The following is an 11,399-nucleotide window of genomic DNA, read 5'->3' on the forward strand; positions in this document are numbered from 1 at the left end:
GTGCGTGCGGGTGTGGGGGGGGCTCCTTGCGAGGCCTTCCTTTTTCTGTGCAATCTACACGCGCGTTTTGTCCGCGTTGCTAAATCCTGCCGTCGGGGCCACTTGCACAATGTGGCCACGGGAAGAAAAAAAAAAAATTACTTTCTCGTGCATGTTCCCCTAAAATAACGCTTTCGGCGAGGTCAGACTTGTTCCCCGCCAGATGACAGACAAGAGCAACAACCTTATCACGTTTGTAAGTCGGACGCGCGGCACTGTATGCGCTCGCATCGTGGCATTTATTGGCGTTAAATCACCCCCTTAGACACCAGCAGTCGTTTTCGTGCCCTTAGTTAAAAGGAGGCTTTTCGGCTCGCGGTTTGAATCTTGGAAATTTAGCAGACCAGTCCTTTTCTGCTAAGTAATTTTCCTTTTCAGAGAGTGAGGTGAAGGGAGAAGTGATGTGGTCTAGCGTGCTTCCATCGAAATGTTGCAACCAAAGATCTCATAACAAGATTTGTTTTCCATGATGAGCAGCATGCAAATGTGCAGGCTCTAAGCAGTGATCAGCAGCTCTGAATACGAGTTCAGCATAATTTTTTTCTTTTTTTTTTTTCTTTTTTGAATGTGAAGTTTAGGAGTTTCAGAGATGAGGAGATATTGTCCCTAGTGAAAGCAGGTCAGTGGGTGTTGTTTGTCGGCTAATGAGGCCATTCTATTTGCATGTTAATGACAGGTTGACTTACTGCAGCAGGGGGTGAGTGTAGTAACATGTACATTCACTTGTGTATCTGCATGTGTATTCCACTACGGCACTTTCTCTGGAGGTTGTAAAGTGCAAAACAGGACGTGGTTGCTGAAGATATTCAACAGGGAGATGTTAATGGTCAAGAGTCATGTATAAACTCGAGTTAGAGAGGGATCTGACTGAATAAAAGGTGGCAAAACCAACATCGTGGTACATGCAGTGTCTTTTTAAGAGTCGCCCTCAGCATGGCAGGCTGACCGTAGATTATAAATCATTCCTTCTCTTATCTTTCGGGAGTTAGACAAATTTCCTTAAGTGGTGTGTGATGAACGTATTGGTTCCTTTTACCAGGAGCCACGGAAAATGAGCACGTTTCTTTGAGCCCTTAGGGCTGCTTGCCCCTCAACTACCGTTGCACTTCCCAAAACTTCTTTCGTTCTTGGTGGTTTTTTTTCTTTTCCTGGTCACCTCACAGTCAATTTCTTGCATGCCTCCAAACAAAAGTAAGCTTCTGCAGTTTCTATATAGATTATCATTTGTATATCATTGCTAAAGGTCTGTGACTAGCAATGGTGAGGTAACAGTTTTTAAGAGTGTCATACAGAAACACTACTTCTTTCAGCTCTTTCTCTCTCAAACACATGGCACTTTGGTTGGTGTTGTCCTTTGACACTTCAGTTCTCAGTTGCTAATATCTGGGTTTTTTTTTTTCAAAAGACTCAAATAAAACCGGATATAAACATTGATACTATTTTGCTGCATCTCTATTAAGACAGTTTTGTATTTTTCTTTTCCTGTTCCCAATTTATATTCTTTCTATTATATTTAAGTCTGTTGTGTCTTGAAAACATTGTTAAATCTCACAAGTCAAGGACTTTTGGTCTAGCCAGATCTGCTGCTGTTAACACTTTGAAAGAATGTACACATCTTGAATTTTATCCTGCAGAAAACCAACAATTTGGAACCAATGTAAATAAATCACTGTTGGGCAATATTTTGTCTCTCTTCCTCAGTGTCACAGAAAGCGTCGTGTGAACCCTGCCAGTGAAGTCAGAAAACATTTAAATCTAGCAACCAGGGTGTAGGGAGGAGTTAAAAAAGGGAGGGCAAAGACGTGAAGAATAACAGTGCTTAGGTGGTGGGACTAAACTGCTGTTTACATGAAATGAAGAACTCAAAAGTCATCTTCCAGTGGAAACAGTTGTTTCATTTTGGGAAGCGACATCAAAAAACTTTGTGAATGCATCCAGGGAACCTCAGAAAGTGGTTTTGTATTGCCCATTTCAGAACTAATTATTAACAAATATTCAAAAGAAGAAAAGGTTGAATGGGAGACACTGAGGCTCCCAAATTTGCCGAACTATCACTGTTCATAGTAAGGCTTTTAACGAGGACTTTGGCATTGTGCTGATTCCTGGCTTTTAGCCAAGGAAACTGGTATTGTTTTGATATAGTGCGCATGGTCCTAGACTTTGGCATGTCAACATTGTTTAAAGAACAAGAAACGTGTGCCCGCTGAGGAGTTATTATGACGGACAGATTTCCAAGGTCTCTTGTTGGCACCAGTGCTGCATTGGGTAACAGAATAGGAGGTTGTAAATGTTTTGGTTTCTGTGTGCGGAATCGGGAGACCCTGTGGTTGCTGCTGGAACGGGGATTTCAGCTGCTGGAGTTGGAAGGGACCGTTCCCTCTTGCCCTGAGCACTTTAGATGCTGCTGGGACTCTGTCTCCCATATGGTTCCTTTAAATACTAGCAACAGCCAGACAGCCCTAAAGGGGAAAAACAAAACAAAACAAACCTCACCATGTTTTAGAATAAACCTGCTGCTCAGGTGTTGAAAAATATGAAGTTTGGGTTGGACTGATGTTATGGACCCTCTTTGGGATTACAGGGAGTGCTTCACTTCTAAGTTACTTGCATGGGCAGTAGAGTGGTTTTTTCAGTGTGCCCAAGCAGTGACTTTAAATCCCTTGCTCTGTTTTGTTCCGAGTGGAAGATGTGTCTCATGTTTCTATCGGAGTCAAATAAGGGCCTTTTTTAAAAATTGTCCATTTTTCAAGGTGGAATTTCAGATGAGCTGTCAAATTTGGCTTTTCAGAGCGAGTGACCCTTCTACCTCTCTCACTTGACTGCCACACAGTAGCTCTAAGTGTGGTAGCAGCATCTGTAAGCCAGCTTCACAATTGGAGCCTGAAAGTGGTACAACAAAGTCGCCAAGTTTCAAGTAGAGTTGGTGGTTATCTTGGAAACTGTGCTGGAGAACACAACCACAAATGATTTTGCCAAATAATATACAGTATTTATTTAGTCCAGCTCTCTGATTGCTGTTAAGGCAGTCAGCCAGCAGCAGTAAGTGTTGTGACATCATTTTGAAAGGCAATGTGCTGGTTCTGAAATGGAGTGGGATGTACTATGATTCATTATTTAAAAAAAAAAAAGCCGTAGTCTGAACAGAGATAAAGCATATGACTGCATCATGGCTGAAAGCCAAAGAGGGAATTATATGAATCAATCACACTTGTAGCATTATTCCGATCCCATACACTATAAGGCAGTGAATACCTTCTTACTCATTTAATGATATTCTGCGGGAAAAATATCCTTTTGAACACTGAACAAGTAACTAGTAACAAGTTGCCGTAGTTCCGGTTGTTACACTTTCAGATCGCCACTGCTTGCATGTGCAATTGGCATAGCTGCTCCCAGTATCCTAGATAATAAAATGTTACAAATGGAAAGTACCATGAGTAATCAACCCTCAGTCACCCATTGAAAATAAGTCACTTCTGCCTTCCCTTAGGGCAGACAAGACTCCAAAAAAAAAAAAAAGTCACCGATTTTCCCAAGGAATTGCTCAGTGGGAGGAGACAGAGGTGGTGAGGTTAAGGAATAAAACTCTGAACCTCCAGCATCAGCTGAACTAATCCCAAGGACAGCTGACGACTGACCCAAAAAGGTTGTTTGGATTAAAACACTGGGAATGTGCCTCGCATTGCGTAGTAGGGAGTAACAGAAGGAAGGTAGAGAAAAACAAGGTTTGAGAGATAGGAAGAACAGCTAACTAATTTCACCCACATATCTCATACTGTTCTTGAAATGGGGTGGGGGGGGAGAAAATTCTGTGTTTTAAGTGGGGGGGGGGGGGGGGGGGGAAAGCCCTGCTTTATAAGAGGATCTGAGTGTTCTACCAGTTGTTCATAGTAAAGGATTTTAAATCTGAGGACAATTTAAAGAAAGTTGCTATGCTTTGAAAAACACTTTAATAATCAAAAGCTGTAAAGATTTAGATTCCTGTCTATGTTTTCAAGCAGGCTTGTTCATCTCTGTCAAACACCTTCCAGAAAGCTGAATCATCTTAGCAACCTGAACAAAATTCAGGCTGTCCTTCAAAAATAAAGTTTTCCGTGGAGGTGTGGATTCCAAGTTGGAGTGTTGTTGCCTTGTATCATACATAAGGCAAGAAACCCTAGTAGAATTATTCTTACAAATAAATAAAGGTTTGCAGTATTGAGGCTTCAGTTTGACCTAATTCTTGGTGTGTGTGGTTTTTTTCCTCTTATTAAAATAAAATAAAGGCAGCATTTCTATTGCAGTGTGCAAAGGAATAGGCTTGTTCTATGCTCAATTTCAGCAAGAAAGGAAAAGTCAGCATTTTAATCTTAATCAGGTACAACATATCTTTTAAGACAGTTTCAAAGAAGTAGCAAAGAAGTGAGCAGGTGAGTGGTTAGATAGCTAAGGCAACCAGGAATAGCTAAATAACCAAGTACCCCTTGGAAGTGTCTTCCACGGGTATGGGGCAGTAGCCTCGGCGCTTTCTGATTAATTACTGTGATGCAATTTAGACAACATGAAATATCTTCACGTGTTCTATGGCATTACCTCTAACCTCAAATATATTCCACGTGGGTTCCCAGCATATGAATATTGGTTTCACCAGGTGTATGCATAGGGTAGGAGAAGTTTCCAGGTTTAAATTGAATTTTTCGCAGGCATATAAAGAGGATAATGACTTCTGCATTCTTTACTCTACACGAGCTACCCTATCCTTAAACTTACATTTCAATGACTAAAATTTAAACAACTTCTCTGTTCAATCTCCTTTCTAATAATGCGTAAACAGTCCAAGCTTTGTCTTCCAGTGTCCTGGCATGAGCTGCTTTAAGTCACATCGTGTTGGAAAAGGATTTGGCTCCATTGCAGTAATACCCTGGCTTACCAAGTGGGTAGACGTTTAGGTCAGGACGATGACTCTCCATGTGGTTGCATGCACGTGGTTAGAGTGTTTACAAACATTGTCCCAGCATCCTCAGCAGCTGCCTTGACGCAGCCAGTGAGGACAGAGTTCTAGGAATGTCCCTGGTCCTCACGGGCAGCGGAGGAGGGGGAAAGAAATAAAAAATGCAGGGTTTAAGAAAACATATCGTAGTTTGGGTTTTGGCTGAGCTTTCTGCATCTGTGTTGCATTCTAGATCATTGGTTCCTTTGTCAGACATCGCTGTTTTTTCCCCCCACTCGAGCGCAATCTGGGCTGTGTTGACGCGTTTGGCTGGAACAGACTGACGGGGGTTAAGGGAATTGTTGCAAAGGTTTCAAATTATTTCCCTGCCCCCCCTCCCCTTTTAAAAAATTTATAGGGAATTCAATCCCCGAAAGCCTTCATGACAAAACAGCTCTTTGCAATACAAGAATCCCACTGTAAATGGTTATATATTTTTTCCTTAATTAGGCATGACTCACTGCCTGTTAGAATACTAGAACAATTCCCCTTTTAAAGAACAAAAAAGAAATCATGAATCCTACTAACTTTATAAGTAAAATCAAATAGCTGAAAGTCTTTATTACTTAATGAGACATGTTGACACAAAGAGGCGTTGCTGTTACGAAAGCTAATACCACTGCAAGGCAAGTTTTGGATCTCCATTAGACATGAAAAGCTTGATGGAGATTTCTGCATTTACTCAACCAAACGAATAATGCCACCAATCTGTTGTTTAAAAAAAAAAAAAAAGAGGGGGGAGAAGTGGTGGTAATTTTTGGGGTTGTCTTGCCAAGATGGTTTTGGGAAGCATGGATGAAAATACATCGTAGCTGGTCAGAAGCACCCGACTGACAACATGTTTTATGCCCTCCTCTGTGGACCTAAACCAAAGCTGTCAGACATGTTCTGGTCTCTGGAGACACTTGAAGCCTATGTGGGACCTTACTAGCAGAGGTTCTGCCCCTCATCCAGAAACATTATTTTCCAGTCCCATGCATGTTTTCAGACTTTCTCATGCAGTTTTGCAGCAAGCGCTCGGGGTGGTGTGCAAAGCACATCACTTGCTCTACAGAATGAATCCTAAGAACTGGTTTTTCCTCATAGGGAGGAAGCAGTTGGTACAAGTGTCTCTTCCATATTCTGAATTTGTCTATATGAGTCATGGTATTCACCATCATACAACGGAGTACGAAGGCCAGTCCGCAGATTTTGTCATACACGTGACTTCTGCTATTAGTTGTATGTTCACATCAGTTGCTTCCATTTTATGTTAATGTCAATTACAATCACTGTATCTTTGTTATTGCACTCCAGTGGTTTCTTTCTCACCTGTCTTCTCATCTGTGAGACGCAATTATTTGGGTCACATCCAGAACCTGCTTCTGTTTCACTAAGCTCTTCACCTCCTTTCATTTTCTTTGCTGACTTCTTTTTGACCAACAGTTCCCTTTACTCTTGCAGCAGCTGGGTAGTAGAAGGTAGCAAGCAAGAATAAAGAATATATGAAAGAATATGTGACAAGGCCATTTCTGAGTTTGCACTGACTATTTGTTCCTTCTCTTGCCACTTTTAGTGCTGTTAGAGAGATCAAAGGGTAAATGTTAACCCTGGGCCTGATGCTGACAGGAGAGTTTTGCCCTCAACTTCAGTGTCCTTTAATAACTTTCCATATTTGTCCCTTAGCATGAGAGACAACAACTGTTCGTGCAGCACTCACCCCCATCTCATGCCTCTGATACTTTTTTTCATCTTTGTTTAATCTGTTTGTTCTTTCAGTGCTACTTCACTTGTGTTTGAAGTCACGTACTTTGAAGTTATACAATTTTTATACTTGCCAAAGGACACAAAACTCCTTCAGCTCTTATGTAAGCAAAAAAGAGAAAAGAATTATTGCATATTTCCTCTTGTGTGCAAGTAGCATTACTGTCCTGTTCACGGTAAAATGAGGAAAATTAATTGTTGCAGTAAAGCAGGAGTTGCTTCCCTTCCCCCAAAGTTACTAAAGTTCACAGAAGTAAGATACTTCCTTGAAGCTTAAAATGCATGTATAGCTTAATAAAAGGATTGCAGTTTGTCCCTGAAAGAGAACATATGAAAGCTGGAAAATACACTGGACTCGCCTCTCCCTGGGATTTGGAGAAGTGGGGGTGCGTGTGTGTGTATGTATTACAGACCTTAGCATATTTTCTTTTCAAATGACCAACTTTTTGTTCCCACTGCGCTCCTTTGCTTGCTTGTCTGTTTGATTTCAAGTTTGTCTGCCCCAAAAGGTCTGAAGTATTACTAAAATGGCAACAGTAAAAATCAAAAACATGAAAGCTGAGCAACTGAAAAGGTCAGATTTAACACTTACTTAACTCATATAACCAGTAGACATTTTTGGGGAAAGAAAACCTATGTTGGTGAGTCTCCATTCCACGCACAGTCAGTTTGCAAGTGTACACATCACATACCCAGGAGCGAATGAAAATATTGACCAAATAGGAAAAAGCACTCGATATTTATAAACATGAAAAATGCACAAACCAGAAAAATACAGCCTTTCAGTTCTCTGTTGTTTCTATGGCGCTCTACCATGCTTTCCACAGAACATTAATTCTCTTTAAATAAGTTTGGACCTGTACTTTTCTGCTTCCCTGTAATCCTTAATGCAGAGAAGAAGCTTTTGTAGGTGTGAGAAAGTAGTAAGAAAAATAAGAATTGTGTTGATTATTTTCTTTCTCTCTATTACTATGTGTAGTGCCTGAGAAGTGAGAGACCAGCTGGGAAAACACAGATTTCTATGTATTTTTCCACTGTGCCTATGTTGTACAGTTGACAATACCCTAGGTATAGGTGGCTTTTTTTTTTTCTCCCCCAATGCTGTCAGCTGACTTGTGATCCTGCAAACTGATGGCAGCCCTTGCCATTTTCACAAAGCCCTATTCATTTTCCTTGGGCTCACAGAGCTGTAACAGTCTGCCTATGTAGAGACACTTGCAGGAGTGAGGCACTTGGTCACATACTTTGTAGTGACTGAAAAAAAGAAAAGTAGTTTTGAGGGTATTTTTTTCTTCTTTGAGCAGGGAGGGAGAGGAAACGGATGGAAAAACTTAGAGGCAGGTATAGAAGCTAAAAACTAATTTTTGCTTTTTAAAAAAAAAGTTTTCAAAGCAGTTGCAAGTTAACCTGTTTTTTGCTATAAAATATAAACTCTAGCTGATGGATTGGAAAGAAGTTTTGCCTCTGGAGGAGTGAGTCTGTAACTACCTACTGAATAGCTGCTTTTTCTTGAAACAACTGCTACTAGCTGGTTGGAGATACTTTGTTGGACAAGCTGGAGCATGAGTCTAATTCAGGATGGCAACTCTGATACTTCTAAATATAAGGAGAGTGGATAGAGTGAAATTAATTATTGCATGTTAGGAGGCACCTCATATCCCAGCCATGAAACAGAATCCCACTGTGCTTGGGGCTGTACAAACATAAGCCATTTTTATTCCATTTTGCTATTTAATTCAGTAAAGGAGACAGAGAAAATGGGTCTGGCAGCGCACAAGGGGCCAGAGTGTTAGTAACTCTTGTTTATAAGCAGAGCAGAGGCAGGCAGCTCCCTTCCAAAAAACTAAATATTTGCAGTAAATAAAGCAAAGCTGCTATTGCTACCAGCTCTGTGTGTGTGTGTGTGTTAAGAGGAGTTCCTAACCAGCATTGCTGCAGTCTTTTCCCTAGGGTGCTAATATTAATGAGCAGGCAAAACATGCAAAGAGTAAGAGAAAGGGTACAAAATTAATAAGCAACTGAGAGCCAAAGCACACACAGATCATGCAACGTGGTACAAGCCCTGCTGGAGCCATTCATTTCAGTGCCCCTTTTTTTTTTTTTAAACCCTAAAAGACATACAGGAAAGCTGTGGTATAGCTGGGAACTGAACCCATATCTCCTAAGCCCCAGTGCTTTACCCATGATACCCTCCTTCCTGCTCACTCAGAGGTTTACAGATAGTTTTCTCTGCTTACTAAGATAACAGAAGTATCAATTTTAAGAAACAGAAACTAGACTCAGAAACAAGTAGCTTTTCACTTTTTTTTCAGAAGTTGGTTTTCAGTAGCATTTTCTGTTGATTGGCAACATGTTCTTTTTTTTGCTGCCCAAGCCTTTGGACTTGTAAACCAGCAGTGCTCATCCAAAAACAACCCAGCAAATTAAATAGTGTTGTTTATCTCCTCAGTGAAGAGGACGGCGGCTTTTTGCACGCTGCTTTGACTGCAGCACTGTTGAAACCCTCCACTCCAAGTGAGAAGGGGTGCAGGAAAGGATGTTATCTCAGTTTTACTGGCACTGCAGATGTCTCCATGCACCTCCAAACAAATAAGTAAAATCTCACAATGAGCTAATTATAATTAAAAATAGTATGTTGTGTCAGTTAATTACACTGTGTGAAACTTGAGTTGTGTAATGTCATTTCAGTAAGTAGGTACTCCAGTAACTCCCATTAACCTTTAATACCCTTGATCCTCCTATTCATTCAGGCAAGATTTCCCACAGTCTGCAAACTGTTCCCGTACATCAACCTACCACACGACTCCCGTTTTGATCTGTTTTACCAATTAAAGGTTCGTCAGGGTTCACGAACCCTGACGTTGACATCATGCTTGGTAGCAGAGCTCAAAGGAGGGAAAAAAAACCCCAAACCCAAAAAACAACCAAAACCAACTTTAATTTGTTGTCAGAAATCTCTCTGCTGGAGACAGGATGCACAAACCCACGCAGGTGACACCACCTTAGCAGCGTTCATAGCTTTCTATACAACAGTCATCTGTTATCTCCTAGACCTGAATTGGAGAAGGTAAATTTTAATGTTGTCTCTCTCCGGTCTTGTGGAGTTCCTTTGCTGGGGGTAGTCATAGCTCAGCCTGCCTGGTTTGTTACATAGTGCATTTAACTGAGAGCCTACCCTAAGTAACTTCACCACATTCACAGACTCGTGATACAATCCATGATGAAATGCATTTGGAAATAAAATCCGATGGGTAATTTAGCTCATGCAGTGTCTCTGGATGCTGACAGAGGCAGTTGACCGTGAAGGACAGATGGATTTTTCCCTGCCATGTTTAGAGATCCGATAGCACTGCAAACTACTTTGGAAAAAGATGGAGCGGGGGCATTCGGACTTGCTTCCCCCAGTTGCTCCTCTCCCCACGGCAGTTTGGAGGTTCAGCCGGCCAAGCCCCCACGTGGTTTGCATGCACGTGGCTACGCTGTTTACAAACACCCTCCCAGGCGGCCCCGAGGCTCCACGTAACAGGCGAGAGGGTGCCACGCTGCAGGGCCGACCTTCCTTCGCATGGCTTGCGAGAGCCCCTGTTTTTCACCCACGTCCGCGGCTGCTCATAGCAGTCGTGGCCAAAGGCAGAGCTGTGATGGGCTGACGGAGTTAGCTAGCTCGTTTGGATTTGCTCGTTTTACATTTAAGCGATATTCAGGCCAGGGGTTTAGAACAAGGTCGTCCACAGTGAGTCAAAAATAGAAACTTTATTGCTCGATAGAGTAGTAGTGCTGGAGAGCGCTAGCTAGACATACATGCAACAGCAAGGAAGGTACTTTTCTGCTTTCCAGAGACGCTATTAGGGAATTGGGTAACATTTACAGTAGGGCAGGATTTCAGAAAGCCTGTGGAAATGAATGGACACATTTTTTTTATTTCCCGCTAACAAACTGGGGACCACTTTTTGTCCCGGTTTAAGAGACGGGTCTCAGCGAAACATAAGTAGCTTGGAGAAGCTAGTATTTGAAACCACAGTTGCATTATCGCTCGAAGACTGCCTTGGTTTTGTTTTGTTTTAGCGGGCCATTGGCATACAGCAAGAAAGAGGTTTGAACAGCTGGTGTTGCTGCATTAAATGGCCTCCCATAGCTGAGGCACAAAAAGACAAAGCATGCTTCTTTCCAGCCGCTCAGCTAAAATTGTATTGACTTACTTTTTGCTGCTCTCCTCACGAGTTCAGAGTTCAAGGACTGGTATATCTACTGTACCTTGAATTCAGATAACAAGATATAACTACATGGAGGGAAACAAACAGAAAAGTTCGTGTTCTTCAAAGATGAGCATTTTTCTGTACTTGTTCCCCTGTTTTGTTTCGGGGTGTGCACTGTTTATTTTTCTCCTTTTGTTTTACTCTCCCCCCCGGCGCCCCCTCCCGCTTACCCTCTGCTGCGTGCACACCCTCTTCCAGCCGCCTCCCTGGCTTCGTGGCCCAGAAGTGCAGACTCAGCAGGGACTGGTAACACTTTAACTCTTTGTCCTATTCTCAGCTCTCCCAGCAAAGGTCAAAGCAAATGAGACTTACAGCTGCACTTGAAACAGAGCTGGTATAGGAGGGAGGGGACGGCGACCCCCCCCCCCCCCCCCCCCCCCCCCCCCCCCCCC

This window comes from Aptenodytes forsteri, unplaced genomic scaffold, assembly GCF_000699145.1.
Source record: "Aptenodytes forsteri isolate BGI_AS27 unplaced genomic scaffold, ASM69914v1 Scaffold93, whole genome shotgun sequence".
NCBI lineage: Eukaryota > Metazoa > Chordata > Aves > Sphenisciformes > Spheniscidae > Aptenodytes > Aptenodytes forsteri.